The sequence below is a fragment of the Peromyscus maniculatus genome, chromosome 17 (assembly GCF_049852395.1).
Source record: "Peromyscus maniculatus bairdii isolate BWxNUB_F1_BW_parent chromosome 17, HU_Pman_BW_mat_3.1, whole genome shotgun sequence".
Lineage (NCBI taxonomy): Eukaryota > Metazoa > Chordata > Mammalia > Rodentia > Cricetidae > Peromyscus > Peromyscus maniculatus.
The window spans coordinates 57,887,886-57,915,885 of record NC_134868.1 but is presented as its reverse complement, the minus strand read 5'-3'; the positions used below and the strand labels follow the sequence as shown (position 1 = coordinate 57,915,885).

The window sequence follows — 28,000 nt, the reverse complement described above, 5'->3', positions numbered from 1 at the left end:
ACATGGGCATGTCTGAACATGCATACCCATGAATACAATACAGACACACACATGTGCGTGCAACACAGATACAAACATACACACACATAACAGACTCATGTTGACACAAACACATGCATATCCTGCACAGAGATACACAGACTTTTTTCCCCTTTCTTTTTGTTTTTCGAGACAGAGTTTCTCTGTGTAGCCTTGGCTGTCCTGGATCTCACTCTGTAGATCAGACTGGCCTTGAACTCACAGAGATTCGTCTGCCTCTGCCTCCCCATTGCTAGGATTAAAGGCATGCGCCACTGCTACCCACATGCACATGACATACACGGTCACACACACATCCATATACCACATGTACACATAGATACATGTTCACACAGCGCTGGCACAGACACACTCACGCAGACGACATACCTGCAGATCACAAGATGCTACAGCAGGGCTGAGGAAATGCGTTCATTTAACTCTTAAATTCCCAAAGAAAAAACAGCTCCATGGGTCCCGCTACAGGAGAGCCACAGCTGAGATGTGCTCAGAAACCCAGGAAGGAGTTCTGCTCGAGAGGGCGCGTGTGTAAGGCAGCCAGGGAAGCAGCATGGCTTCTGACAATCACCATCCCTAGGAACTGGTTTCCAAGGCCACTGGCAGAAATGTAAGGATGTGGGCTGCGTTTGTGAGGATTCGTAGTCCTGTGGATTTCTAGTGTCTTCCCACCCGTGGCTCCCAGAGAAGCCCATCTAAGAAGCCAAGGAGGCTTGCCCGAAAGACACTATTATTTTTGCAAGCTTTGGTGAGTTTGCAAAACCAGCTCCGTCCTGCTGCTGCTACCAGGGATGGGAGATGTGGTTGTCGGGTCCCTGAAACAGACGAAGAAAAAGCTGAGGTAAACTTGACGGCAGTCATCTGGGAAGCTGGGAGCAGAGGAGCCCTCGCCACCACCGGGGATCCTGAGTGCAAACTCCAGATGTGTGAGCCTCCATGTTTCTTTCCGGTGAATACGGTTCTTTGGGAAGCAGCCACAGTGACCACCAAGTGTCTAACCTGGGGCCTGTAGCCACAGTGGCCAACAGTGTCCAACCTGGGGCCTGCAGTCACAGTGGCCAACAGTGTCTAACCTGGGGCCTGTGGTCACAGTGGCCACCAAGTGTCTAACCTGGGGCCTGTGGTCACAGTGGCCAACAGTGGCCAACCTGGGGCCTGCAGTCACAGTGGCCACAAAGTGTCTAACCTGGGGCCTGCAGTCATAGTGGCCAACAGTGTCTAACCTGGGGCCTGCAGTCATAGTGGCCAACAGTGTCTAACCTGGGGCCTGCAGTCACAGTGGCCAACAGTGTCTAACCTGGGGCCTGCGGTCACAGTGGCCAACAGTGTCTAACCTGGGGCCTGCGGTCACAGTGGCCAACAGTGTCTAACCTGGGGCCTGCGGTCACAGTGGCCAACAGTGTCTAACCTGGGGCCTGCGGTCACAGTGGCCAACAGTGTCTAACCTGGGGCCTGCAGACTACATGACCATGGATAGCTGTGAGTGCAAGCTGTCGTGAAACTGTACACGAACTTAAAACATTGACAGTAGCATTTTGGTAACTTGATTGTAGAAGATGACAATGTCATGCTACAAGTCTGCTAGAATGTTCCAGGGGGATCTGTGAGCATTTCACTTCTTCTAACTCTTAGAGCATCTACTATAAAACTCTAGTTCGCCTGCTCCAGACCAGGAGCCACAGGCAGCTCCACTCAGCCCGAGGGAAAGGCCACAGTTTAAAGACACAAGCCTCTTCTGCTCGGTGGGCACGGTGTCAAACGGCCCTGCAAACTCCTGCTCTCTCCCCAGAGCAGCTCCAGACCTCACCAGCAAAGTTTCTCTGTGCAGTGGGCGGCGTCTAGTGGGAACTCACAACTGGTCAAAGTGCAAAGAATACGTGTCCTGGAACGCCCAGACACAAATGGGACAGCTCTGTCGCCCTCCCTCCCCAAGGCTCAGGGGCCGTCACCGCAGAGAGAGTGGAAAGACCGTAAGAGCCAGAGTGTGGGAGGAACAGATCAGAACAGTGTCTTGTGGACACAACAGGACCACCATACTCATGAATGCATGGCAGCTGTGGCTGCCGGCACAAGATCAAGCCCGCCAACATCCCGGTGTGAAGGAGCGAGGGGGTCATGAGCCCCCACCCCGACTGAGGAGCTATGGACAGTTGATGGCTTCTGGGGGAGGGAGAGTCAGTTCTCTTTGAAGTTTAGTTTATGTGTGTGGATGTTTTCTCTGCACCCACGTGTGTGCACCATTTATGTGTGCAGTGGCTGTGGGGGACAAAAGAGAGCATCAGATCTCCTGAACGTGAGTTAACAGATGGTTGTGAGATGCCATGTGGGTGCAAGAACTCAGATCTGAAAGAGTAGCCAGTGCTCTTAACCACTAAGACATTTCTCTAGCCCCAAGAAAGTCAACTTTCTTTCAAGGTGTGGTCCTTGGTAGGCTATCCTTGCTCTAGTGAATGGCACACAGGAGGATATGACCAGCACAGACTGGATTCAATGGGATATTAAGAAGAAGAAAAAAAGGATCAAAATTGGGGGAGGGATGAGTAGATGGGTGGATGTGGGGGGATATGGAAGAGAGTGGGAGGTAGATATGACTAAATATATTGTATGAAATTCTTTGTTTGTTTGTTTGTTTGTTTTTTTGTTTTTTGTTTTTTCCACACAGGGTTTCTCTGTATAGTTTTGGTGACTGTCCTGGATCTTGCTCCGTAGACCAGGCTGGCCTTGAACTCAGAGATCCGCCTGGCTCTGCCTCCTGAGTGCTGGGATTAAAGGTGTGCGCCACCACCATATGGCTGTATGAAATTCTTAAAAGGATTAATCAAAACATTACTTTTTTAAAAGCCTAGAGCCTCAGACGCTTCCAACACTAGCTAACAATGGAAACACATGTGTGTCTGCTCAGTAACTCTTCTGCCACTCGGCCTTCCCCACCACATTCGTGGCTAAGGGTCACACCCTCCCAGTGGTGGCTCTCGCAGCTGAGGTTGCCCCATGTGGACCTGGGGCCAGGAGGCACGCTCTTGTCTTTACCAGTATTGACCTCTGGGGATGTGGTCTTACCTGAGTCCCCTCACCATGTGATCCCAGAGGGTTTGTCCACACTGTGCTGCTCGGGGTCTCCCACAGAACAGAACAAGGGCAGAACCCTCCACACTGCTGCTCGGGGTCTCCCACAGAACAGAGCAAGGGCAGAACCCTCCACACTGTGCTGCTCGGGGTCTCCCACAGAACAGAGCAAAGGCAGAACCCTCCAAAGGTGTCCCCTGTGCTGAGGTGAAGTCCAGCTGGCTCTTTCCAGATCTGAATGGAAGCAGAGACTCTGTTCCATGCCTTATCACTTCCCTAACCAGCCTCCCAAGCTGAAGTGTCCTTTCTGTATCACTCCGCCACTCAGAGACCAGGAAACATGCCCCAGGGGTGTGAGATAGTTCTCCACTGTCTCTTAAAACTCCTTGGTATCTCCCCAGAGGAGTTGAGAACGTTCAGTCACAGGAAACCTGCGTGTGGGTGTGTGTATATGTCAGGGTCATCCCCAAGCCCTGAAAATGTGGAGGTTCCCAGTGTGTTCCCAGATGAAGCAGTCAGCGGATACACAAACTAGCCACTCAGACAATGAAGAGCATGTCATCTGGGGATAGGAAGGAGATACGCAATAACCTTAAACGTACTGTGCTGAGCAAAAGAAGCCGGTTTGAAGGCTCCGCATGGGACTCCCACTGTGCCACAGTGTGGAGAAGGAAGGCTGTGGAGACAGCAGGCAGCTCAGTGCTGATGGGAAGGCAGGACAACTACAGAGGATTTGGTTCGGGGTGTCTTTGAGACAGGTCTCAGGCTGGCCTTGAACTCACAAGCTCTGTTCAGCCTCCAAAGTTCAGCACAGTGTCCCCCACCCCCTTTTTTTTTTTGTAAATTTTTTTTTAAAGATTTATTTATTATGTATACAATGTTCTGCCTACATGCATGCTTGCAGGCCAGAAGAGGGCACCAGATCTCGTTACGGATGGTTGTGAGCCACCATGTGGTTGCTGGGAATTGAACTCAGGACCTCTGGAAGAACAGCCAGTGCTCTTAACCTCTGAGCCATCTCTCCAGCCCACACTGTCCACTTTTTAAGGCAGTGAAAGCAATTCTGTAATGATGGGTGGACGGTGGTGTGTACATATAAAGATCCATAGAATTTCATGTTATGGATAATAACTAGAGCGTCATGGGAGGTCCAAGGAGTCCTAGAAGGAACGGGACTATGGCAGGAGAATCAGCTGCATTGCAAATATACAAAGTCCCTCCCTGGAGGGCAGGACGTTCAGGACTAACACTGGAAACTGGGCAAAGCCGAGGCCAGAGAAAGGCACAGAAGAAGCCATTTATGAGCCCTGGGCTGGGTGAGCTCTGTCCCTGGAGAGCACAGGTCCACCTGATGATCTGTCCCAGAGACACTAACCATGGCCTTCTATGTGACGAGTGACATGAAGGGCGCCTCTTTCTCACCAACACAGGAAGTAACAGGAAAGAGTGGAGGGGTAGTGAGGGGAGATGTGGAGTCACCGTGGGGACTCACTTAGCTCAGTACAGATGCGGATGGTCACCTTCAGAGTCTGTGCACACCCCAGTATCTATCGTTGTCTCCCGTCCCAACCGCCAGGTGTCATTACCCCCGTACCAAGGAGCCTACCGGGGACACACTCCGGTTGTCTGACGCTCCCTCCAACAAAAGGATCCCACTTCCTCAGAGAAATGGCTGAATCTAGGATGAGGGCAGGAAACACAATGACCCAGCATCTTGAGTTGGCAGAGAGTCAGGAAGTACTAAAATATATATATCCCAAACCCACAATGATGGGGCAGGTCAGAGGGGTATAGACGCCTACTAAGAGCCCGGTCAACCAACACTGGAGCAATGGATATCCAAGCAGGTTAGGTGAGTCCTGATCTAAGAGTCAGGTAACCACCCATGAGTATGCACCGACATCAGTGCTACAGAATAAACCAGTCCTGCTGAGGAGGCAGGGCAAGTGCCCTCTGCAGACGTAACAGAAGGAGCTGCATGCTCATCTACGGCCCGGTCCCTACTTCCTCAGTGCGGGTCACTGAGCCGCAAGGGCCTGGAGGTTACAGTGAGCAGAGGAGGAAAGGGGCGGGGAGGTCAGCTGCACCCGTGATAACCCTGTCACACCCCTGAAGACCCACCCCTGTAAGACTTCGGGTTCCCTAGAAGTTATCCCATTCATGCCCAGCAGTGACAGGCATGCAGGGCATTGTGGGCACAGGCAGGGCGGGGTGGGAAGGCTCCTGCTGGGCCTGGTTGTGGTCATGCCTGCCTCACTGCATCTAAACATGGAGGCAGACTTCCGCATCAACCATGCCTCCACAGTCCTGAGGGCTTGGCTAACCCCAGCCAGGAAGAGACTTCTTGATGGTTTCCATCATAAAACTGTTAGGTCTTTAGGAGAAGTTCAACACTTTTCATGTAAATCTTGATGTTATGTTGACGTTATGGTGATGGGTTTTTTTTGTTTGTTTTTGTTTTTTATGGCGAGCAATTTGAAACCGGTTTATCTTGAGGCCAGTAAAACCACTGTTACCATCCTTTCTTACCCATGTATCTGTTGGGGACAGGACATACCGTGTACAGTGCTGTCCCCAATTCTGGACATGTGAAAAAGCTCTGTATTTGAACTACGCTGAATGGAATTCTGCTGGAATTCCACCAGGTGAACCAGATGGCCTTCCGGGTGGCCACTGCCCATGGCCGGCTCAGGCGGAGGGAGCCCTGGCTGACTCGTTCCATTTGCTGCCTGTTGGCCATGTAGGTCAGCTCTCCATGGGTCTCAGGACTGCACCAAAATAGATGACTGTGACTTCTGACTTGAAACCTTATGCGCCGACGGCTTAGCACAAACCTTCTCTCGAGGATGCGCGCACTTCCAAAGAAGTGCCTGCAGCGAGACTTAAGTGCAGCTCCGTGTGTGGTACTGTAAATGGCAAAGCAGCTCCAGGGCTGTGTCATGTGCCCCCTGCACCAGTGCTGAATGTGGGGCAGATGTCAGAGGTGGGTTTGTGGGCACGGGAGCACTCACCCTCCCGCGGACATGCTCCGTCTGTTCTTAGCTGTTGTGCAGCCTCGGCTCAGGCAGCATCACATCTGAGACAGACCCCTCGCATTGAGGTTGTAATCCTCAGCCTCCCACCTCCTGGAGAGTGATCCATAACAGGATGGCCCGGGAGCCTCCAGGATGCACAGGGTGTGGAAATGGCATCCACCCTCAGCCCGCCTTGTGTGGTCCCACAGGCTAAATGTTTCGCTTCCCTGTCATACCAGCGTTCAACAGGCTGATGCAGAAGGATTGCCGTGAGTTTGAGGCCAGTCTGGGCTACACAGCGAGACTCGTTCTCCGAAATAATAATAATAATAATAATAATAATAATAATAATAATAATAATAATAGGCAGATAATACCTTTGCAGCCATAGGGTAACTAACTGCAAGGTAACTTAAGAATGTGGGATCTAGGCCGGGCGGTGGTGGCGCACGCCTTTAATCCCAGCACTTGGGAGGCAGAGGCAGGCGGATCTTTGTGAGTTCGAGGCCAGCCTGGTCTACAGAGTGAGATCCAGGAAAGGCATGAAGCTACACAGAGAAACCCTGTCTCAAAAAAAAAAAAAAAAAAAAAAAGAATGTGGCCCCAGCCCTCTCAGGCCACCCAAGAAATGCTTCTGCACTGTGCTCTGTCTACAGTGCAGATGAGCTGGAGTCTGACCAGCCTTGTTAGGAATCCTATGGCCTGTGCCCTGGACAGAGCTGGCTCCTCCCTAGCATGTTACCTCACAATCATTGGGTCACAGTTGAGTCCTTCTATTTGTCCGGGCTCCATTTCCCATCTTGTGAACCCAGGGTGTGGGTTCGGTCCAGTGTCTATCCAGGTGGGGAAAAGCTGCCGGCCAGCCACAAGGAGGCCTCTGATGTAGTGTGCCGGGAAATGTCAGGTGCGGTACCTGTCATCGCCTGTGCCACAGGAGAAGGGAGGTGTGTCTGTGACAGATGGGGCCTCCACGGCTGCTGCCCCCCCCTCCAGGATATCCGCCACGCCCCTGTTACTCAGGACGGCACACTGCTACTGTCCTGTCTGCAGCTCGCCTGTCAGGCTGGGGGCAGCTCTGGGGGCAGAATTCCCTGAAATGAGTCTCTTTCTGAGAAGGAGGGAGCTTTCAGAGGCACCACCTGCTGCGAGCTCTGTCCCTGTCCGGACCAGTGAACTAATGAGGAGGGGACCATGCAACAGCTCAGAGAAAAGCCTGGGGACCAGAGCGTAATAGAGAAACTTGACTTGTATGTCCGCAGAGCCAGGGGTACCGAGTCCTGTCAGAACAGGTGCAGCTCTTGTCATAGCAGACAGGTGCCAGTGTCCCTTGCCTTCCGAAATTAAACCCACTGTGGAGGTCGCATTTACATTGAATAGTCAACTTGCCACAATCTAGAACCTCTTGGGAGGAGCATCTCAATGAGGGGTTGTCTGGATCAGATTTGCTGCAGGAGATTGTCTTGACCACGCTGGACACGCTTGACCACGCTTGGACATCATCTACTTCACCAACAGTGGGCGGCTCCATTCCCTTGGTCCTGAACTGTACTTATGGATAGAGAAGGCAAGTGGTTGGAGCGCTGTGTGTGTCTGCATTTGTCTCTCTCTGCTCTTGATTGTGGATGTGACTAACTGCTTCAGGTACCTGCCTTGACTTCCTCGCAATGATGGGCTGTGTAACCTGGAATTAAGTCAAATAAACCCCTTTTCCCTTGAAGTTGCTTTCGTTGGGGGGTATTTTGCCACAGCAACTGGAAATGAAACCAAGGACACCTATCGGTGGCGTATATACCAAATCACACACAGATGTTATGCCCCTCTGTGTCACAGCAGGGCAAGAAAACTTACAATAGGCCATCACCACTCTGTAGGTGCTGGGCATGCTCCCGGGAAAAGGAACAGAAGCCTTCGGGTGTGTGCAGACTTTCATGATGATTGCAGGCATCCAGGTGTGAGTGTGGATGCTGGTGGTGTGCAGGATGTTGTGGATCTGCCCAGATGTGTACCTCAATCATCTGTGCAGGGTCACTGTGACATCATGACACTGAGGATAAATCTGTGAATCCTTGGCATCCCGCTCAGCATACTATGACATCATCTGGGGCTGGCCATGCTCTTTAAAAACTCTGTGAATGACTTCTGCTCACCTGGGTGGGGGTGGGGGTCATTGAGTAGTATCCTGGCTTCTGCTGGCCCCGTACCTTCCACCATAAGCTGCTTTAACCCAAAGTGCTCGCTAGGGGGCAGAGTAGCTATAGCAAGCCACTGCTTCTGCATCAGGCTTTGGGAACCTATGAATGTCTGTGCCCATCTCTGAAGATGCAGTCATCCGTGTACGCGCGCCAAACCCAGGCTTCTCAGACAAGGTTTATTGTGCAGAAAAAAAATGAAAGACAAGCCATATCTTCGCATCGAGTCTGTGTGTGCTTGTACACTACCCTCAGAGCTGATGATATCTGTACAGTCAGCCCTCAGCCCACAGAGTCAGGGCTAGAAGGACCCCCCCCCCCTGCCCGGTGCACAGACAGAGTGGGAGGGGCACTGAGGGGCAGGCTGTGGTGCTCACTGCTCAGTGCCCACTTCCTCCTACCTGGGCTTCTATTTCCTTCCCCTGTCAAGGAAATGTCACTGCCCCCAAGAGGCCCTCAGAGTTGTGCAGGGAGCCAGCGTGGACCTCCTGGAAGTTTCCTCCAGGCTCTGAAGGAGACACTGCCACAGGTTTGTGGGAGGCAGCACTGTGATGGAGTTCAGGGGTCAAGTTGTCCGCTAAGGGCTGTAGAGCTTAGAACAGGAAGGAGGGGCTCAGGGATGGGGTGGGGTGCATGGCTACAATCCAAGGGTCGGAAGAAGACTAACACAAGTCAGAAAGCTTGTAAAAGTATCAATTAATCCAAATTATCTGTCCCACTCAATGTTTGTCTTTCCTGCCTCTCCCAGGAGAGGAGGCTAGAGCAGGGAAAATTGGGGGTGAGCAGGTCTGGTCCTTCCCTTTCTAAGTGTGACTGAGTGGCTCTGTGTCATGTCTGGGGCAACCGGGAAGATGGCGGCCCCCAGTGTTGTTCTCGGCCCAGCATTCGGGGGTGTTTGTCAGACCAGTGGGCTTTCACATCAACAGTGATGCTGTGTGCGCCGTTCTGTCCCCTTGAGAGAAAGGACTTACGTTCTGCTCTAGACCCCTATCTTTGTCCATTTGTGTTTGTTGAAGTTTTAGAGTTTTTGACGGCTGTACTAGAAGTCCACACTTGGTTGTAAATGGCTGGGACCTATGTGGGTGCCGTCTTGCTCTGACTAAATCCAAGATCCTCCTAGACCATGTGTGTCTAAGATCCTGTTTCTTCACTTTCGGTTATGACAGGACTCCAGCCTAGAGTGATGCAGCCTGGGAAGCCATGCCCGACCCGCAGAGGCGTAATTATAGCGCAGCCTTGGTAGTCCGCCCTCTGCTTCAATTGTTCCAAGACCTGTGCCGATATGCGTGCTTTATCTCAGGGAATAAACGCCATAAACATGTCCTGGCAACAGATGCTGGTACAGCGGGTCCTGTTTCGTGCTCAGGCCCCTGAGGCAGGCAGAGAGAGAGAGAGAGATCTGTGTCTGTTGTCCAGGCACTCAAGACTCCTCTGAGAGGAAAACGGACCCGAGGTTACCTGGAGGTCACGGTTTCCTCTGAAGCAGAGGGACGCGACACAATGGACTTTCTTGTCTCGGGAATTCTCTTGAATGAGCTCCCCAGGGACCTGGAAACCAGGGATATTGACAGTTCACTAAGGAAAGCTCCAGGGGAGGCCTAAGTGTGGCTTCTCAGATGGCGGGGAGACCTGCTTGTCCCTCTATCATTTAGTGCAGTGCCCTGGAAGTGAGCAATGGGGAGCAGACAGCATGCTGGGACGCGCATCCTGGGAGCCTGTGACAAGGAGCTGTAGGCTTTCTTCTCTTTTATCCTGGATTTGGAGATAGCCTGGTCTATTTGTGCGACTGTGATAAAATGCCACAAACCGGACAGTTTATAAAGAACAGAAGTTCATTTACTCACAGTTCTAGAGACCAGGCAGTCTGAGGTCAAGGTGTCAGCATTGGGCAGGAGGGTCTTTTGAGGCCCCCCCCCCACAGCTTAAGGCAGAAAGACAAGTGGGAGAAATACCAAGAGGAGGACCTTCACCCCACAGCAGAGGAGGAGACGGTTGTCCCGTCTTTGAGGAAATAGCCAGGGATCTGGGACACCTGGACAGTCTTATTCTGCGGCATGGCCACAGCAGAGTGGATCTACAGAGAACTTCCGAAGGAGTGAATGGAGGCCTTGGAATCTCAGACTAGATCCCACAGGTCTGACCTTTGGCCTTTGACCTTTGACCAGGTACACCAACTCAGTGAAGGAGGAAAATTTTCACGGGTAGCACCAGAGAAGCTGGACATCTGGAAGTGTCTGGGAAACAGCCTAAGATTTCATTTAAATGGATTCCATAGTTGAATACAAGATGCAAAACCATAAAACCTTTAGGAAAAGTAGTAAGCAGTCTCTACAACCTGGAACTGAACCAGAACTTCTTCTAATTAACACCCAAAACACCCATAAAGAAAAACTTGAGCTGGGTGGTGATGGTGCATGTCTTTAATCCCAGCATTAGGGAGGCAGAGCCAGGCAGATCTCTGTGTTTGAGGCCAGCCTGGTCTACAGAGCGAGTTCCAGGACAGGCACCAAAACCACACAGAGAAACCCTGTCTCAAAAAACCAAATTAAAAATAATAATAATAATAATAATAAAATAAAACTAATAATAATAAAAGAAAAGGAAGGAAGGAAGGAAGGAAGAAAGAAAGAAAGAAAGAAAGAAAGAAAGAAAGAAAGAAAGAAAGAAAGAAAGAAAGAAGAAAAACTTGATACATTTGACCTCATCGGATCTGAAAATCGGTACTCTGTGAACAGCCATGTTCTAAAGAGGACCTAAAGACAAGCTACAGACTGGAAAGAAAGCACAAAGCACACATCTAACAAAGGATGAGGCAGCTTCAAACTCAGCCACAGAAGCAAAGTGCCGGGTGAGCAGCATAGGGCAGTGGGTCGGTGCTCCAATGGCGAGGGTGCACAGACCCACAGGTGCACCAGTCCTCACCTAGTGGAACAGCGAAGACCGAAAATAACGACCATCCAAATGCTGGGCAGACTGAAGAGACAGGCTCACTCATGTGCTATGCAAATGTCCATATTGGAAAATAGTTTGGCAGGCTGGAGAGATGGCTCAGAGCTTAAGAGCACTGGCTGTTCCTCCAGAGGTTGTGAGTTCAATTCCCAGCAACCACATGGTGGCTCACAGCCATCTATAATGGGATCTGATGCCCTCTTCTGGCATAAAGGCATAATACAGTTAGAGTATGCATATACATAAAGATAAATAAATAAACCTTTTAAATAAAAGAAGAAAGAAAGAAAAGAAAATAGTTAGGCAACTCTGAAAAGAAAACTTGCAGGTCTCCCAGAGCCGGCGAAGGTTACACTCCTGGAGATTCATCCAGAGAGGTGGATAGACATGCTTGATCACCCAAATACAGATGTTTATATTAGCTTTATCTGTAAAACCAAAACCTGTAGAGACTAGATGTCCTGTGGGTGATTGGTTAGATCACGGAGCACCTGCACCAGGGGATCCGGAACATGACTCGGCCTCAAGAAGGAGGGAGCTGTGGGCACTCTCTACCACTGAGGGACCTCCATAGAAGTGCTTTAGTAAAAAGCCAGCCCCCAAAGGGCCTGTGCTCACATAGCACGCTTCCCGTTGTGCAGGGCAACAGCAGAGACAAGGCTGGGCCCCCTGGAGCTGAAGGCATGGAGGGGAGGGGCTGGGAGTGTCTACCCAGGGTAGCTCAAGGCATCATGGGTGTCTTGTAGCCACTGTCCACTGTTTCCATGCCAGGATTTGTTGTGATATTAGCTGAGGTTCGGAAAGTTGTTTGGGGGATATCTTTCTGTTGTTTTTTTTTCTCTCTCTCCCTTTCCCTACCTCTCTCTCCATACAATGGCGTATCAATCTGTCATTAGTTAAGAAAAACATGCAAGGCCCCACCCTCTGCCAGCAATTCCATCCTGAAGCGCTGCCTGGGAAGCATTTGTCCTGTGCAGACGGGGGCGACTTCTTTCAGACAGCTATGACCTCCACCCCCTTGTAGTCAACAATGATTCCAGCTGTATGGGTTTTCGGCTTGAGTAGATGTCAAACAGGTTAACTCAAGTCCCGTGACCTTGACATCGGCCTTTGAAAATATGTCTTCCAAGTTAAGGCTTGAATAAATAAAATTCTAAGATTAAGTTGAATGTTTAAACATCTGAGCAGAATATAGGAAGGCAAAGGAAGGGGCAGAGAGCATGGAGAGTTTGAGGCTTTGGAACAACCCAGAGTCCTGCTTCTGGCTTCCAAGTAGAATCAGGTGGAAAGATGACAAGGAGGCCAGCTGCACCCCTGCTGGGCAGGTGCCTGGTGGCTGGCTGCACCCCTGCTGGGCAGGTGCGGGTGGCTGGATGCACCCCTGCTGGGCAGGTACCAGGTGGCTGGATGCACCCCTGCTGGGCAGGTGCGGGTGGCTGGATGCACCCCTGCTGGGCAGGTGCCAGGTGGTAATGCAGTGCTCAGATGCACCCCTGCTGGGCAGGTGCGGGTGGCTGGATGCACCCCTGCTGGGCAGGTGCCTGGTGGCTGGCTGCACCCCTGCTGGGCAGGTACCAGGTGGTAGTGCAGTGCTCAGATGCACCCCTGCTGGACAAGTGCGGGTGACTGGATGCAGTGCCCCGGCTGCATCCCTGCTGGGCAGGTGCCTGGTGGCCCAGTGCAGTGCTCAGATGCACCCCTGCTGGGCAGGTGCTGGATGGCTGGATGCAGTGCCCCGGCTGTACCCAGGGGCTGACTACGCTGTCCTGCGTCACTGTTTCTGGAGATTTCATGCGATCCTGAGCATATTCTGTCTCCTCTGCTGCCGACCACTCCACTTAGGAGGAAAGAGAGGAAGCTTCACACTGAAGAAATGCACAGCCCACACACGCCAGGCCTCCACTGCCTTATCTAAAGGAGCAATCTGGATTTAGGCTCTGAGAAACTCCTTCCTTCTCCTGGCCTTTTGGGGTACTTTGTGTGGCAAAGGGAAGGGCATATTTGGAGGACCCCAAAACAAGCAATAAAATAAAATCTAAGGGTTCTACCGTGGTACTTCTGAACAGAGCTTGCTGCCTAGTTGTGTGTTTTCCAGAATCTACTGAAATGGTGTAATTATGTGACGTGGCCATCTCACCAAGTCACTGTAACCAGTGTGGAGCTGGTTAACCGTGGGCTGGGCTGCCGGAATGCGATCTGTGTCTCTCCTAAGGCTGCCAGCATTTCTTCTCATCTTCCCTCCTCCAAACGCCACCAGCAAATCCTCTTATCGATTTGCTTTTGTGAGGAGCACAGCCTCAGCAGGTCATAGGCGCTGGCTCAGAGAACCCTCTAGAAGGGCTTTGCTCCATCCTCTCCCAGGGGAGTGTATTCACATCAGGAGGTAAACCACCATCTTGCCTCTTTTAACCCCAGACGCGTTTTGGACTCAGCATTATTTTTGTGATTTTGAAAGGATGTTTCCAGGTGACTTTCTATCAGAATCTGGGGGAGGGTCAACAGTCTGACCGTTGAAATCCAGAAAGCCTATGTCCTGGGTGTCTGTCCATAGCCTCCAGGCTCCATGACAGAGGTAGGTGGGTCACCACTCACTCAAGGAGCTCACCACAGGGGAGAACAATTCCTTGCTGGCCAGGTCATCATGTGCCCTGAATGGATACTAGTATAGTCTCTCCCCTCTCACAGTCAAACTGAGGACCTGCTCTGGACCATGAACCCATGAAGGGTGCAGAAAACCACAGAAAGAGGTGCCTGAGTGACCTCAGAAACAGAGGTCAGTGTCTGGAACGAGAGGGAAGACTAGCTCCAGCAGACTGGACACCCTGCAGACTGGACATCCTGCAGACTGGCCATCCAGCAGACTGGCCACCCTGCAGACTGGCCGTCCAGCAGACTGGACATCCTGAAGACTGGCCACCCTGCAGACTGGCCATCCAGCAGACTGACCATCCTGAAGACTGGCCACCCTGCAGACTGGCCATCCTGAAGACTGGCCATCCAGCAGACTGTCCACCCTGCAGACTGGCTGTCCAGCAGACTGGCCACCCTATAGAATGGCCATTCAGCAGACTGGCCATCCAGCAGACTGGCCACCCTATAGACTGGCCATCCAGCAGACTGGCCACCCTATAGACTGGCCATCCAGCAGACTGGCCGTCCAGCAGACTGGCCATCTTGGAGCCTTGGCCCTGCTGATTTCCAGTTTCCCTGAGGCAGCAGCTGCCCCCACTTATGTATCACAGACATGTCACTTAGGGCCTTCCTGTCAGAAAAACCAGACCTGAAGTCTTCCCGACTCTGTCAGGCCCACACTCAGCCTCCTACCTGCGGCTTCACCCGGGGGACTGGGGTAACAGGCAGAATGGCTAGAGGAGCAGGCAGTGCAGCCTGGATCCCAGTCCACCCTCTAGGTCCTCCGTGTGTGTGTGTGTGTGTGTGTGTGTGTGTGTGTGTGTGTGTGTAAGTCCACAGGCTTTCTGTGCACCAAGTTCCCCGTAAGTGCTAGGCCTGCCGTGAGACCTGCCTGGAGTACGATCGTCTGCATTTGCGCCTTGATCTGAGCTTGCGAGCTGGTCCCACAGACTCCCACGTTGAATTTTCGATACATCTGTCCCATCACCGGGGAGACTGGACACACAGTGCTGGGCTCCTGTCCACCTGGAGACTCCTTCCTCACGGTGACAGCAGCCCGATGCATGGAGCCTGCCTTCTTTGAGAGGGGAAATGCTGCAAAGCTGCTCTTCTCCTCAGGCTTCTTCCGTCCCCTTTGGATCCTGTGGTTCATCCCCTGGCGCTGCAAACAGCAGGTGACCCTGCTTGCTGCTTTTCACAAGGAGGGGAGCTATCCTGAATGCTCAGAGCTGGCTGCATTGTACCACCCACGGGAGCCTGTCTAGGGAGCTGGTCATCGAGTCACCACGGGGTCCGCTTCCCTAGGCTACTCCAGAGCCATGGAAACTCAGTGTCATCAGGGTAAGTCAGCTGTGGTGCCGTGCAGGACCTTACGCTGTGTGCTGTTGGCCCTCAGCTTGTTTGGATTGTGACATGTCACGACCAGGTGACCCCTCCCACCAACCACCCCCCAAGGTAGCCCAGGAGACTCAGAGAATGTGGGTGAATGAAGGTATGATGGGAAGAGAAAAAGTATGTGTCTGGGGAGGTGGGAATGCAGAAGGTGGCCTTCCTCACCGGTAGACATTGTCCATTCACTCAGCTCTGTCTCCATACGTCATATCTTACAGTCAAAGCTCAGGCACGTTGGAAAACTGAATCTGTAAAAGAGCGGAACAGTGAATCTTAAGCCTCAGTCATATGTGCTGCTGAGGGTCCCACATGCCCCTGTAGAACGTGGCCAGGAGGTCAGAACAAGAAAAGCAGTCCACAGATGGGTCTGGGGTGTTTCTGTGGCCCGTCTCACGTTGATACTGTGGTGTACTGTGACATTGGCTGGCGTTGACGGAACACTCACTGCTGTTCTGATGGGTTTTTGTGGTTTGGAACCGAGTTTCCAAAGGCTTTGTGTGTTGAGGGCGTGGTCCCAGTGCAGCGGTGTCCAGGTGTGTCTGTGGGGAAGTGACTGGGTCACAAAGGCTCTGACCTCCTCCCTACTTCCCCTTCTGACAGGCTACAGGATGTGACAGAAACTTAAGTGGTGGGATCTGGTTGAAGCGGGGTGGGTCCTTGGGGGCCGAATCGTGCCGCCTTTCTCTGCTTCCTGGCTACTGTGAGGTGATGTTCGGCAGCTAAGTGCTGCGTCTAAGTGACTGTGGCTTGAGCCCTCTGAAGCTGTGACCCCAAACAGAGCTTTTCTGCCTTGCATTACTCTGTACTGGTGCTTTGTCACGGCAACAGAAAACTAGCATTGGTTCAGATTTACTGAATCCTCAAAAGAGCCCCGTGAGGCAAGTGTTTCATAACCCCCTCTACACAGGGTGGGCAGCTGAGGCAGACGGAGGTTCCTTAAGGAGAGCCTTCGTAACAGGAGGCGGAGCTGGGATGAGAACCCAGACTGCACCTCCCTGAGCAGGGGACTCTCTAGAGCAGTGGTTCTCAGCCTGGGGCTCACGACCCCTCTAGGGGTCACATGACCCTTTCACAGAGGTCGCATATTAGATAGCCCGCATATCAGATATTTACAATTCCTAATGGTAGAAAAATTGTAGCAACAAAAATAATTTTATGGTTGGGGGAGGGGGTCACCACCACATAAAGAATTGCATTAGAGTGTCGCAGCATTAGGAAGGTTGAGAACCACTGGTCTTCCCCCAGAGAACAGTTCAGAGCTGCCAGCATCATGTGTGAAGGTCAGGGGACAACTTTAATGAGTCATTTCTCTCCTCCCATCATGTGGATCCCATCCTGGGGCTTGAACTTGCACTGCCGGGCTTAGCAGAAAGAGCCCATAACTGCTGAACCATCCGGCTGGTGCACGTCACTCTTTTTAAAAGTATCAGTCGTTAGTCTGCTGTTGGACCACCATACACACTCAGAACGTTCATGGCCACTGTCACACAGCATCGAGGGGCCTCGGGTCCCTGTGGCTCTAAGCAGGTGGTTTCTGGAGAGGTGATTCTGAAGGGCAAGGAGTAGCTCCGTGCTAGGCTGGTGTCTGGTTTGCTGGGAGATGTGGCCTGAGGAACACCTACCTGCATTTTATCCGGGGTTGCCCTCTCTTCTACTGGACTGTGGTTGTGGCTTCTGGAAACAGGTGGACATCCCAGGGACACTGGACCCGGTTGGGTGTGGCTTCTGTAGCTCTCCAGTGGCCTGCACATCCTATGGAGTCCTTGGAAGCTGCAGCTGCATCTAAAGCCCCACACTTTTTCTCAGGCCAAGGATATAGTTCAGTTCAAATGGGCCACACTGGGAATGTTCCCTACAATGTTGCCTTTGTCTGCTGCAGCGTGGGATGTGACATCATTCCACTCAACACCTCAGGAGTGGCAGATCTTTTGTGCTTACAGCCTGAGTGGTGCTTGCTGTGTGGGCCTGCTTGCACTCTGCCCCCACGGGAAGTGACTGAGATCTACATCTCCCCGTACCCCTGCCGGACAGTGTTCTCAGATGCCTGTGCCTGAGGCTCCTCTGCATGCCACCCTCCCAGCACCTCATCCAGACATGCCCTGCAGAGGTCTTTCTAATCACAGAGATGGAAGTGCCCTGGACCTCGTTTGCAGCTCCGGACAGGAAGCTAAAAACAATGAGTGTTTCAGGATCTAGCTTGGTCCTTGTGCTCCGGGGGCGTTGAAGCCAGACGCCGGCAGTGCGGATCCCAGAGGGAGCAGGGCAATTTGGTGCTAGCTCCGTCTGCTGGTTTTCAGACTAGACAGAGGTGACGGGGTCACTTTTGTCCACAGAGTAGAATACGCCACATGGTTTATGTACCGCACACCTTCTGATTGGGGATGTTGCCCTGCGTGCAGGTGTGTGGTTTTCTTTTTTCTTTTTTTCTTGAGACAGGGTTTCTCTGTGTAGTTTTGGTGCCTGTCCTGGATCTTGCTCTGTAGCCCAGGCTGGCCTCGAACTCACAAGGATCCACCTGGCTCTGCCTCCTGAGTGCCGGGGTTAAAGGCGTGCACCACAGCTGCCCAGCGGTTTTCTTACCAAGCACAGCCACTGTCTGGAATTCTGCGGCTGGGTCATTCACACACGCTCACCTAGGAATGCGTGGAGAGCCCCAAAGAGTGGCCGGGTCTCTCCTGACCTCTCAGGGTTGTTTTGTTTTGTTTTGTTTTGTTTTGTTTTGTTTTTCAAGACAGGGTTTCTCTGTGTAGCTTTGCACCTTTCCTGGAGCTCACTTGGTAGCCCAGGCTGGCCTCGAACTCACAGAGATCCACCTGCCTCTGCCTCCCGAGTGCTGGGATTAAAGGTGTGCGCCACCACCGCCCGGCCTGACCTCTCAGGTTTGTATCTGTTCGGCTTGCCTGAGATTCCTTCCCACTCACCATCCGTGGCTTCTCAATCTCTCCAGTATGGACACCTGTGAGCCCTGTCTACTATCTTCCTGAAATCTCACCTCCTTAGTATTTTTCTCTTGGTGTGATGTCACTTGCCAGGCGATAAAGACCTGGATCCATGTGGCCTCTGCCCAGGCCTGGGTCCTGCCAGCAGTTTTCAAGTGAGACTGGGAGGGGTGTATTCTGGATGACCGTGTGGTCCTGGGCAGGCCCCCTGCATCCACCTGCTTGTCTCCTTGAGTTGGCCCATGCACTTCAGGACCCAGAAAGTCAGGAAACTGAGGTAGGGATCCTGTGCGACACTTGGAGGCAGAATTCCCTCTCCCTTGGGGACTTCAGTCTTTTTCTTTTGGCCTTCCAGAGGGTTGGTGAGGACCACCATACCCTGCAGAGTCATGTGTCACTAACCCTGCAAGTGTTCTCCGCCACATCGACGAGACGTCTATGCAGTGCCCTGGCCAGCCCCTCCGCAGACCCTCCATAGCCCACCCAGGCTCGCCCACCGGCTCGCACAGTGATCCCCCACTTCAGCCGTTCTCTCCGATACCCCTGGTCCGGCCTGCATGGGTCCTCTGCACCCCACGTTTCACGACCCCTGGGAAGAAGCTCAGGAGACAGCACTCCCGTTTTGAAGCTCCCTGCCTTCCTGTGGAAGCATCCCTCTTTCCACTCTCTGGTCCCAAGGATGCCTAGAGGTCTATTGAGACCTCCTTTCTGCAAGGTCTTGACAGACCCGATGGGAGCTGTGGACACTGTGCCTGCTCTGCAGCCCGTCCCCGATACACTTAGCTTTCCGGGCACAGGTTCATCGTGCCAATGCACACACCTGCCTGGCAGGGGTTATGGTCCAGGTTGAGCGCAAAGATCTTTATGAAGCCAGTCCAGCTGAACAGGCAGGACCTCCTCCGTTCCATGGGTTCTGTGTTGGGAATTTTGCTCATGTTTTTTCTCGCCAGCATGGACAGTGCTGGAATCACCCGCCTCACATCCACTCCTTCCGTGTGGCTTCCTCCCCCACCTCTCCCCTCCCCCGTCCACACGCCCTGTGCCTGGGAAGTCAGTGCATCAGTTAAATATATCCACCACCATCTGGATCCCTCATCAGAATGTCTTGGGTCTGGCGTGACGTCGGCACGTCCTCTGTTAAGATAGCACGTACGTTCTCCCTGCCCTCCTGGCACCACTTCCAGTGCTCAGGGGGCTTCCTCTCTCCTGGGCTGTCCCTTCAGGAGAACAGAGTGTCCTTTGTTCCTGCAGTGAGGTGAGCAAGCCATCCTGGCTGGGCAGGGGGGACGGTTGTTTTCCAAGGCGCGCGCCCAGAACAACAGAATACGCGGAAGCTGCCCATTGTTCCGCGGCTCCTCACTGTTACAAGACCGCTTCAGCCTTGGGCTGGTTTATCTTCTCGGTTCTGCTTTCCCACCGCTAAGTGGATATTCCATCCCCTTCTTGGACAAAGGCAAAATATGTGTTGGCACATTCTGCCAGCTGTTCCTCATAGCCGGTAGCCACTCGCTCATACAATGTCCCACAATTAGCCAAGGCCCCCGTGACACTTGTCAGAGCACGGTGCTGTGGCCCAGCCTTCCTACTCCCTGGGGAGAACTGGAAGCCAGCTCTAGGATATTAGATGCGACACACAGGCTCCTGTCCTTTGTCTGGGATGGGTGTGTTCTGGATGACCCTGTGGTTTTGTTTGGGGAGTCCTTCAAATGCCTTGGCTCTCTTGTGGGTGCAGGGGAACTACTTCATGATCTAGGGCCTAATACTAGGAAGTCCCTAGCCCTCCTTAAAGGAGACTTTTGCAACCGTGCCAAGGGCCCTCTTAGTCCTGTGTCCCTACATGCCTTCCTCCAGTGGGTCATTCTGGTTGCTTTATTGAGCCTTGGATTGGGGTGGTCCAGTTCTCCTGTGGGGACAGGAGGCTTCTACAGGACAGTCTTCAATGTCTGCCTCCATGGCGGTGCCATTTCCTGCCACTGTTCTAACAAAGCACTCTGACAGTGGCCACAACAATCTAACTTGCTCCTTGGCCGCTCTGATGGCTCCAGAAGTCCCAAGCCCAGAGGTGGGCAGGGTTAGTTCCTCATGGGGGGCTTCAGGGGAAACCCAGCCCTGCTTTGTCCAGCTTTTCTTTTGACTTGGAGCCCCACTGCTGACCTCCACCTTGTCCTCCCATCCCCCTGCCTCAGAGCCACTTGCCTCCCTCTGGAAGACAGAGACCACATTGGTCTCCAGATAATCCAAAGTAGTCTCCCATTGAAAGACCCTAACTGAATCCCATCTGTGGCAACTTGCAAGGTCTAAGTGGACATCTTCAGGTCTTCATCAATAGTCCTCCTGGTCCTCCATCAACTGAAGGCCATACCACAGCTGTGACTGGCCGGCCTGCTGAGCCCCAATGCAGGGGACCCCCATGGACTGCTAGGCTTAGGCTGCAGAGTGGACGTCAGACTTTCAAGGACACTCAAGTCCTCTTCATTCCCTTTCCTTCTCTACCCCGGAGAGTCTGGATCCGGTGTCCCTGCTGGTCCCTGGTTATGACTTCATGAGACACCTGCATGGAACTCCCAAGGAACTTTCCCAAGGCACGTGAAACCTGTTGGAGCCGGGATACTTGCCTTCCTCTCAGGATTCCCTGCCCAGAGCTGGCCACTCCTTCCCGCTGGCTTGTGGGCCGGCACATGCCTACCTGGGCAGAGGGCAGACTTCTTCACTGGAGGCTTGCATTCTGTCTCACTTACGAGTTCTCCAGAGTGGGTGGAGGGAGCCTTTGCCATGGTACTATGGAGTCCCCCAAATGTGCTCGCCACCTCAACACAGAGCCATTTCCTGAACTCGGAATTTGGACCTTTGTCTTCACCTTAGCTTTAAAATAAAGTCTGAGAGGGTAGGAAGAATCCAGCTGTGCCCTCACCCCTGGACCTGGCCACTGTCATTCTCCCTCCTAAGATGCCCATGAAGGTTTGAGGGATAATCGGTGATGAAGTCCGGGAGTACATGAGGATAGGGTGGGAGCAGAGCACCGTGGCTGGTTGTGAGGGTGCCTTGGTCTCCTAGGTAGCCTAACGCTGGCATGAGTACAGGCTGAGTTTCCCCTAACGCTGGCATGAGTACAGGCTGAGGTCCCCCTAACGCTGGCATGAGTACAGGCTGAGGTCCCCCTAACGCTGGCATGAGTACAGGCTGAGGTCCCCCAGATGGCTCTGCAGTGCTCCCTCCAATATGACAGAAATGACCTCATTCAGGAAGTCCAGGAAAGTCCCCCAGTGAAACATCAGTGTCTATGTATGGTGATATTTTAATTGTACTGAAATGTAATTTTATTTGTATGTTAGTAAATAAAGTTGCTTGGGGGTCAGAGCTAATAGCAAGCCATAGCAGAGCTGGGCGTTTGTGGCGCACGCCTTTAATCCCAGCACTTGGTAAAAGAGCTAGGTAGATCTCTGTGTGGTCAAGGATACAGCCAGCATTGGAGACACATGCCTTTAATCTCAATACCATAAAAGACCTGGAGGGCTGAACAAACAGGCAGTGACGAGGCAGTCATGTGTTTGGGTTTACAACCAATGAGAAGGCAGAACACAAAGTCAATATAAAGACAAACAGAAAGTAGGTCTTTTTTGTTGTTGTTTTTTTTTTTTGTTTGTTTGTTTGTTTTTTTTTGTTTTTTGAGACAGGGTTTCTCTGTGTAGCTTTGCGCCTTTCCTGAAACTCACTTGGTAGCCCAGGCTGGCCTCGAACTCACAGAGATCCACCTACCTCTGCTTCCCGAGTGCTGGGATTAAAGGTGTGCGCCACCACCGCCCGGCCAAGTAGGTCTTTTTTTCGGAGAGGTCTCTTGGCTTCAGAGGCTAGCTGCAGCAGGCGGGTAAGGCTCTTAGCTCTGTTCTCTTGGCTTTCTTCTTTGCATTGGTTCTGTGTTTCTTATTTAATAAGACCGTTGGTTACATCTACATCTATGAGGTGGCTTGTAACTTCCCACTAGAAAAAGTGGCTTCCAGCACCTGTGGCAACTCTAGGTGACAGCTTGATGCCCTGTGTCCTTGTTAGGGGGACTATGTCTCTGGAAACAGTGTTGAGCCCTACCTCAAAACTGCATAAAGGTGCTGCAGAGGCAAGTCATGGTCCTGCAAGGGGACGGCTGACCTAATGACTGCTGGCCCCATGGGCAGGAGACGCCCGGAGAGAAGATAGCAGAGTGCCCTGGATGAGACCTCACAGTCTCGGGGAAGCTGAGTAGGGAAGGACCCTCCCCTTGGGCTCCAGACCTTTCCTTAGCTTCCAATGAGTCTCCCCAGGATGCCATGGGAACCACTGTGGCTGCGGCCTAGACTAAAGCCTCTGGGCTGGTGGCCTAAAGTGTATCCAATAGACCCTGGCAATGACAGCTACCTCCCCGGAGGCACAAGTCCTCTGCTCGCCCATCCCACTTGCCCAGATGCTGCTGAGGTGGCCACACGGTCTTACCTTGGCTGCCCGGCCACATCTGGCTGGTGTGAGCATCTCCCCTCCTCATCTAGGTAGATGGTCTTTGTGGGAGCAAAGCTTACATACAACTTTTCCTACCCATGAGCCTTTCTTAGTGGTGCTGGGGCTGTGGGGGTTGGGAACACAGCGAACCTACCAATGCTCCCCATGCAGAGACCCCTGCTGTGAGTGCACTATAAAGAAACATAAACGGACACATTGTTGTCTTCCTACAATGTTAGAATGTATTGAATAGCAATGAACTCACAAGCTAGGTCAGTTCGACTGGCTGCAATTGGCCAAGTCGTCCCGATCCCCCTCCATAGCTGTCTAAGGCAAAGGCAAGCTCTTTGTTCTACTCTTAACTACAGATACTCAGATCGGCCATCACACATCACATGGTAATTGTGTATGTTACAGAATGGCTATGAAAACATGTAAAAGGCTGCAGAAGCATTCAAGGGCTTTAAACAGGCTTGGAGATGTAGTGTTATTGTAGGAGGTGAGGTATGATATTAAGGAACCCAGCCGAGCTGGAGGAGGCTCACAGGATTGTCCCAGGGTTGCTGCACAGAGGTGGTTCAGGGTTGAATCCAGCAAGATGCAGGACCATGGAGACTGCACACATGGGCCTGAGTCTGGAGGGATGGTTGGACGAAGCAGTTGCATCAGCACTAAGGACCTAGCTGACTGAGCTAGCGCCCTGGGGACAGGAGGAAGTTCTCTGCCTGTTGGTCGTCCCTCGATGCCCATACCACATCAGATGACAGACTTGGGGCGCCATCTCTTTCACAATGTTAGGCATCTTTCTCTTTCTGGGGTCCAGGTAAAGGTGTTGCACCCTTCCCCAGTCTGGCGTTCAGGAAGTTCTCGGGCCTGGGTTTCAATGTCTGTGTGCTCTCATAGCCCCAGCCTACGGTGATAAGCTCACAGGTGGTGCCTTCTCACTCCGGGGAGTAAGTTACGCACAGGCTGTCTCATGGCTGCTGTTGGGCAGTTGGGGGAGGTGTCTACGTGGACGGTGAGGGCCTCTGCATTTGCACCCAGAGTGGAGCCAAATGGAGCCACTCAGGGCAAGGGACAGCCCGAGTCAATTGCTTCACTCAGGATGGAGTGGCTCAGGGCATGGCAGGCTGATCTCAACGCCCGCCATGGGATACTGTGGAATTCTGTGGCTTCCTGGGCCTGCTTGCTAGGTGCTTGTCAATGAGTAACTGAACCAACAAAACCAGATGTGGCCATCTATCCTCAGTAAGCTAACTCAAAGAACCAAATGAATTATGAAAGCAGAAAAAAGAGATTTATTCGAAGAGGGACCAAGAGATTCAGCAACCACCACCCCAAGTCTGCCTTCCCGGTGTGTCTGCACTGAATATAGCTCCTTTGGAAAGACGATGCCTGTCACCTGGCACTAACCAAATGTGTCCTAACCTGGGTTCCTACTGTGTGCTGTGCATTATCTGTGTGTTTCAGATACTGACATATTCCACCTCAAGGCTGAGGGGCTAGAACAGAAATTAAAAAAATGTAACTGGCCTGACAGATAATTCTAAAGACATGCGTGTCCCTCAATCTACCAGACTGCTGAAACAATGGTCCCCAAGGAAATGGGTTTTCCCCAGGAGTCTCATGCTGGGAGAAGGAAAGACACCAGCCGGAGGGAGGAATTGTCTCCAACAGACATTCACTGCTTGTCAGACCTTCACAGGATGTGCCTGAAGCCCAGACAACAATGGGTTAGTGGCGGACAGGAGGCCACACCTGAGCCAGACTGCTTAATCACGAACATCTATTGCTTTCTATTTAAACCTTACACCCACTTCAGGATCTCAACCATGCACTTAGTGGCGGTGATGGTGCTGGTGATGATGGTGGTGGTGGTGATGATGGTGGTGGTGGTGATGGTGGTGGTGGTGATGATGGTGGTGGTGGTGGTGATGATGGTGGTGGTGGTGGTGATGATGGTGGTGGTGGTGGTGGTGATGGTGATGATGGTGGTGGTGATGGTGGTGGTGGAGGTGGTGGTGGTGGTGGTGGTGATGGTGATGATGGTGGTGGTGGTGGTGGTGATGGTGGTGGCGATGGCCGTGGCGGTGGCAGCGGCAGTGGTGGTGATGGTGTGTCACTGGATCTCATCAGATCTTTTTACCCCTCTTCCCAGTGCAGTCACAGTGAATGAATCTTTTTGCTGCTATCTATTGATTTGCCTCTTTTAAAGGGCTTATTAAGGACAGGTGGCCAACCCTGACTTGTTGGGGCACAGGCAGTGACCCTGCATTTGGTAACACAACTGCATACATGGAAGTATGTACATATACCAGAAATGGTAATACTAGCCAAAACCTTGATCTGTAACTAGTGGGTGTGCATGTATTTGTATAGGTGTTCGTGTGTGTGTGTGTGTGTGTGTGTGTGTGTGTGTGTGTGTGTGTGTGTAGGCCAGAGGTCTATGTCAGTCTAGCTGGCCAATAAACTCCAGGGATCTGTCTGGTGACGACTCTGTGATGTTCCGAGGTCCATTTGGGGAGTCTCTCCTCTCTGCAGGTCTGGAAATACTTGTGTGCCTCTGTTTCCCAGCCCTGCCCCTCCCACAGCTCCACCTCCGAAGGGGTGGCTCCTTCAGGCCTGCCCTACACCAGGTCTGCTCTCCTTCCTCAGCTCTCCTGTAGCTGAGCTTCCGGAATGGTTGCTAGGGAAAGGCTGGTATCCAGGTGTAGCCTTACAGCATCAGCCTCCCTCCTGGGGCCTGGCCTGGGGTTGAACTGCTCCTCTGGGCCCCTTTGTCCTACAAGCCAGGTAGTGAGAAAGAAAGAGACCAGCCCCTACGTCACTGATTCTTCTTGGAGCTGCTGGGGGTGGGACTTACCTTGTGACCCGGGCAACTGCTGGAACTGCCAGAGACCATTCCAACCCCAGATTCCTTGGCAAGGTCCTAGAGACCAATACTTGGTTCTAGGTCAGAAGCTGAATCCGGTCCCAGTGGGAGACACTGCTGTGTGTCCTTCCAGGGGGTGGTTAGAACAAAAGCCAGGACTTGAGGCTCCAGGGTTAAGAGCACTGGCTGCTCTTCCAGATGACCTGGGTTTGATTCCCAGAACCCACAGGGCAGCATACAACCCTTTTTAATTCTAGTCCTAGCAGACCTGACACCCTTTTCTGGCCTCTGTGGACATCAGGCACAGACATGGTGAACAGACTTTCAGACCAAACACTCATACTCATAAAATAAATACAGACTGTTAAAAAAGAAAGGAAGAAAAAGAGAGAGAGAGAGAGAGAGAGAGAGAGAGAGAGAGAGAGAGAGAAAGAAAGAAGGAAGGAAGGAAGGAAGGAAGGAAGGAAGGAAGGAAAGAAAGAAAGAAAGAAAGAAAGAAAGAAAGAAAGAAAGAAAGAAAGAAAGAAAGAAAGAGAGAGAAAGAAAGGAGGGAGGGAGGGAGGGAAGGGGGAGAGAGAGAGAGAGAGAGAGAGAGAGAAAGAAAGAAAGAGAAAGAAAGAAAGAAAGAAAGAAAGAAAGAAAGAAAGAAAGAAAGAAAGAAAGAAAGAAAGAAAGAAAGAAAGAAAAAGCCAGGCTCTTGTATCCCAAGCTAGGCTCAGCCATCCATCTCAAAATGCCAGTTAAAGAGCTGAATAATAATGACTGCAATGGAAAGAGGAGAAGATAAGGGGCCAGTGACCCTGTATCTGTCTTTGGGGTACTGACGTGAGCTTTAGGTTTAAATAATAAGGGTTGGATGGGGACAAGAGGTATGCAGGATTAAGTAGTTCTGATCTCGTGGTCTGGTGAGGGCATGGGTTCAAAAGGTGCTCTTCAGAAGTCCTTCATGTTTGCGGGGACAGAGTGGTTCTCTTGAACCCACATTGGGTGCTGGGTCTGACCTGTGAGCCCATACTAGTCTGGGAATTCGAGTTACCTAATTACCTTTTCGTAGCTGTAACAAACTACCTGACAAAAATCAGCTTAAGGAGGGACGGGTTTATTCGGGCTCACAGTTGGCGGGTACAGTGCTTTACGGTGGGGAAGTCATGGGGACAGGGTCTGGAGGCAGCTGGTCACATTGTATCTGTCAGAAAGCAAGGGGAGATGGGTACAGCTGATAAAGACCTTTTCATTCAGTCCGGGGCCCCAGCAGGGAGCAGGGCTGCCCACAGTCAAGGTGGACCTTTCTACCTTAATTAGCCCAATTTAGTAACTCCTTCATGGGATGCTCAGAGTTTTGCCACCCAGAGCCTGCCAAGTTCGTAATCAACATTAGCCATCACACAGGGTGACTCAGGAGGAAAGGTTATGACAATTCACTTCTGTGCCGTCCAGTCGAAGGAGGCAGAAGGGACAACGTGGAGGGGGTGACATCAGACTTCCATCCTGTGGCTCCAACCAAGTAGCTGCTGCTTTTTTTTTTCTTTACACGCCTGCTCCACAAAGGGTAGGTTCCTTAGCATGAAACAGGGTGATGGCCATGCTGCATCTGCCCATACCACACGTGGTTCTGAGGTGCCCCGCAAATGTGGACAGCAGTTAGAACCAGTCAGACAAACGCTCAGTCTGGAGAGATGTCTGGCCTGCGTCACAGTTAGGCAGAAAGGCAGACGGAGACCGAGAGAAGCTCACCTCAGGGAAGAGTCTTGAAGGTGTGGCAGCAGCAGGTCCCCTCTCTGAGAGGCCAGGCAGGGACCAGGGAAGCACAGATGCGGAACCCAAGGCTGTGTACAGTCCTTCCCGTGGAAGCAAGGGACTGGATGAAGCCTACCAGGTTAGGTAGGTAGCTGCTTACCCCGAGGGCCTGATTTAAATACTAATTTCATCTAGCAAATCTTCACAGAGGTGTCTAAACACAGAACTTGACCAATTGTACAGGTGTATTGTTGCCGGAGTTATGTCCAGTCCTGCCTGGGCCAGCAGTAACTCAGACTCAAATAAACACACAGACGCTTATATTATTTAAACTGTTTGGCCTAATGGCTCAGGCTTCTTGCTATCTAGATCTTATATTTTAAATTAACCCATTTCCATTCATCTACACCTTGCCACGAGGCTCGTGGCTTACCGGTACTTTACATCCTGCTCCTCATGGTGACTGGCAGCATCTCTCTGCCTCAACCTTCCACCTCCCAGAATTCTCCTCCTCCTTGTCCCGCCTACACTATCCTTCCTGCCCGGCTACTGACCAATCAGTGCTTTATTTATCAATTAATCATAGCAACATATATTTGCAGCATACAGGACATCCCACAGCAATGTATGGCCAGACAAGGGGACAATGAAGCCAGCCGTCAATGGCCACCAGGCTACACTCTAAAACAGCCACTGGAGCATCTGGGC

General features: G+C 52.0%; 1 protein-coding gene and 1 long non-coding RNA gene across 5 annotated transcripts in view; one reads left to right on the top strand and one right to left on the bottom strand.

The window, feature by feature from the left end:
• Mcf2l (MCF.2 cell line derived transforming sequence like) overlaps window positions 1–28,000 on the top strand; it is a 154,955-nt gene that overhangs the window by 17,366 nt on the left and 109,589 nt on the right. The gene's annotated exons all lie outside the window — the stretch shown is intronic.
• On the bottom strand, window positions 438–8,171 carry LOC121823552 (uncharacterized). Its single transcript, XR_013045421.1, has 2 exons — window positions 7,965–8,171; window positions 438–851 (listed from the first exon to the last, which is right to left on the bottom strand). It is a non-coding gene; the product is annotated as an uncharacterized LOC121823552 (long non-coding RNA).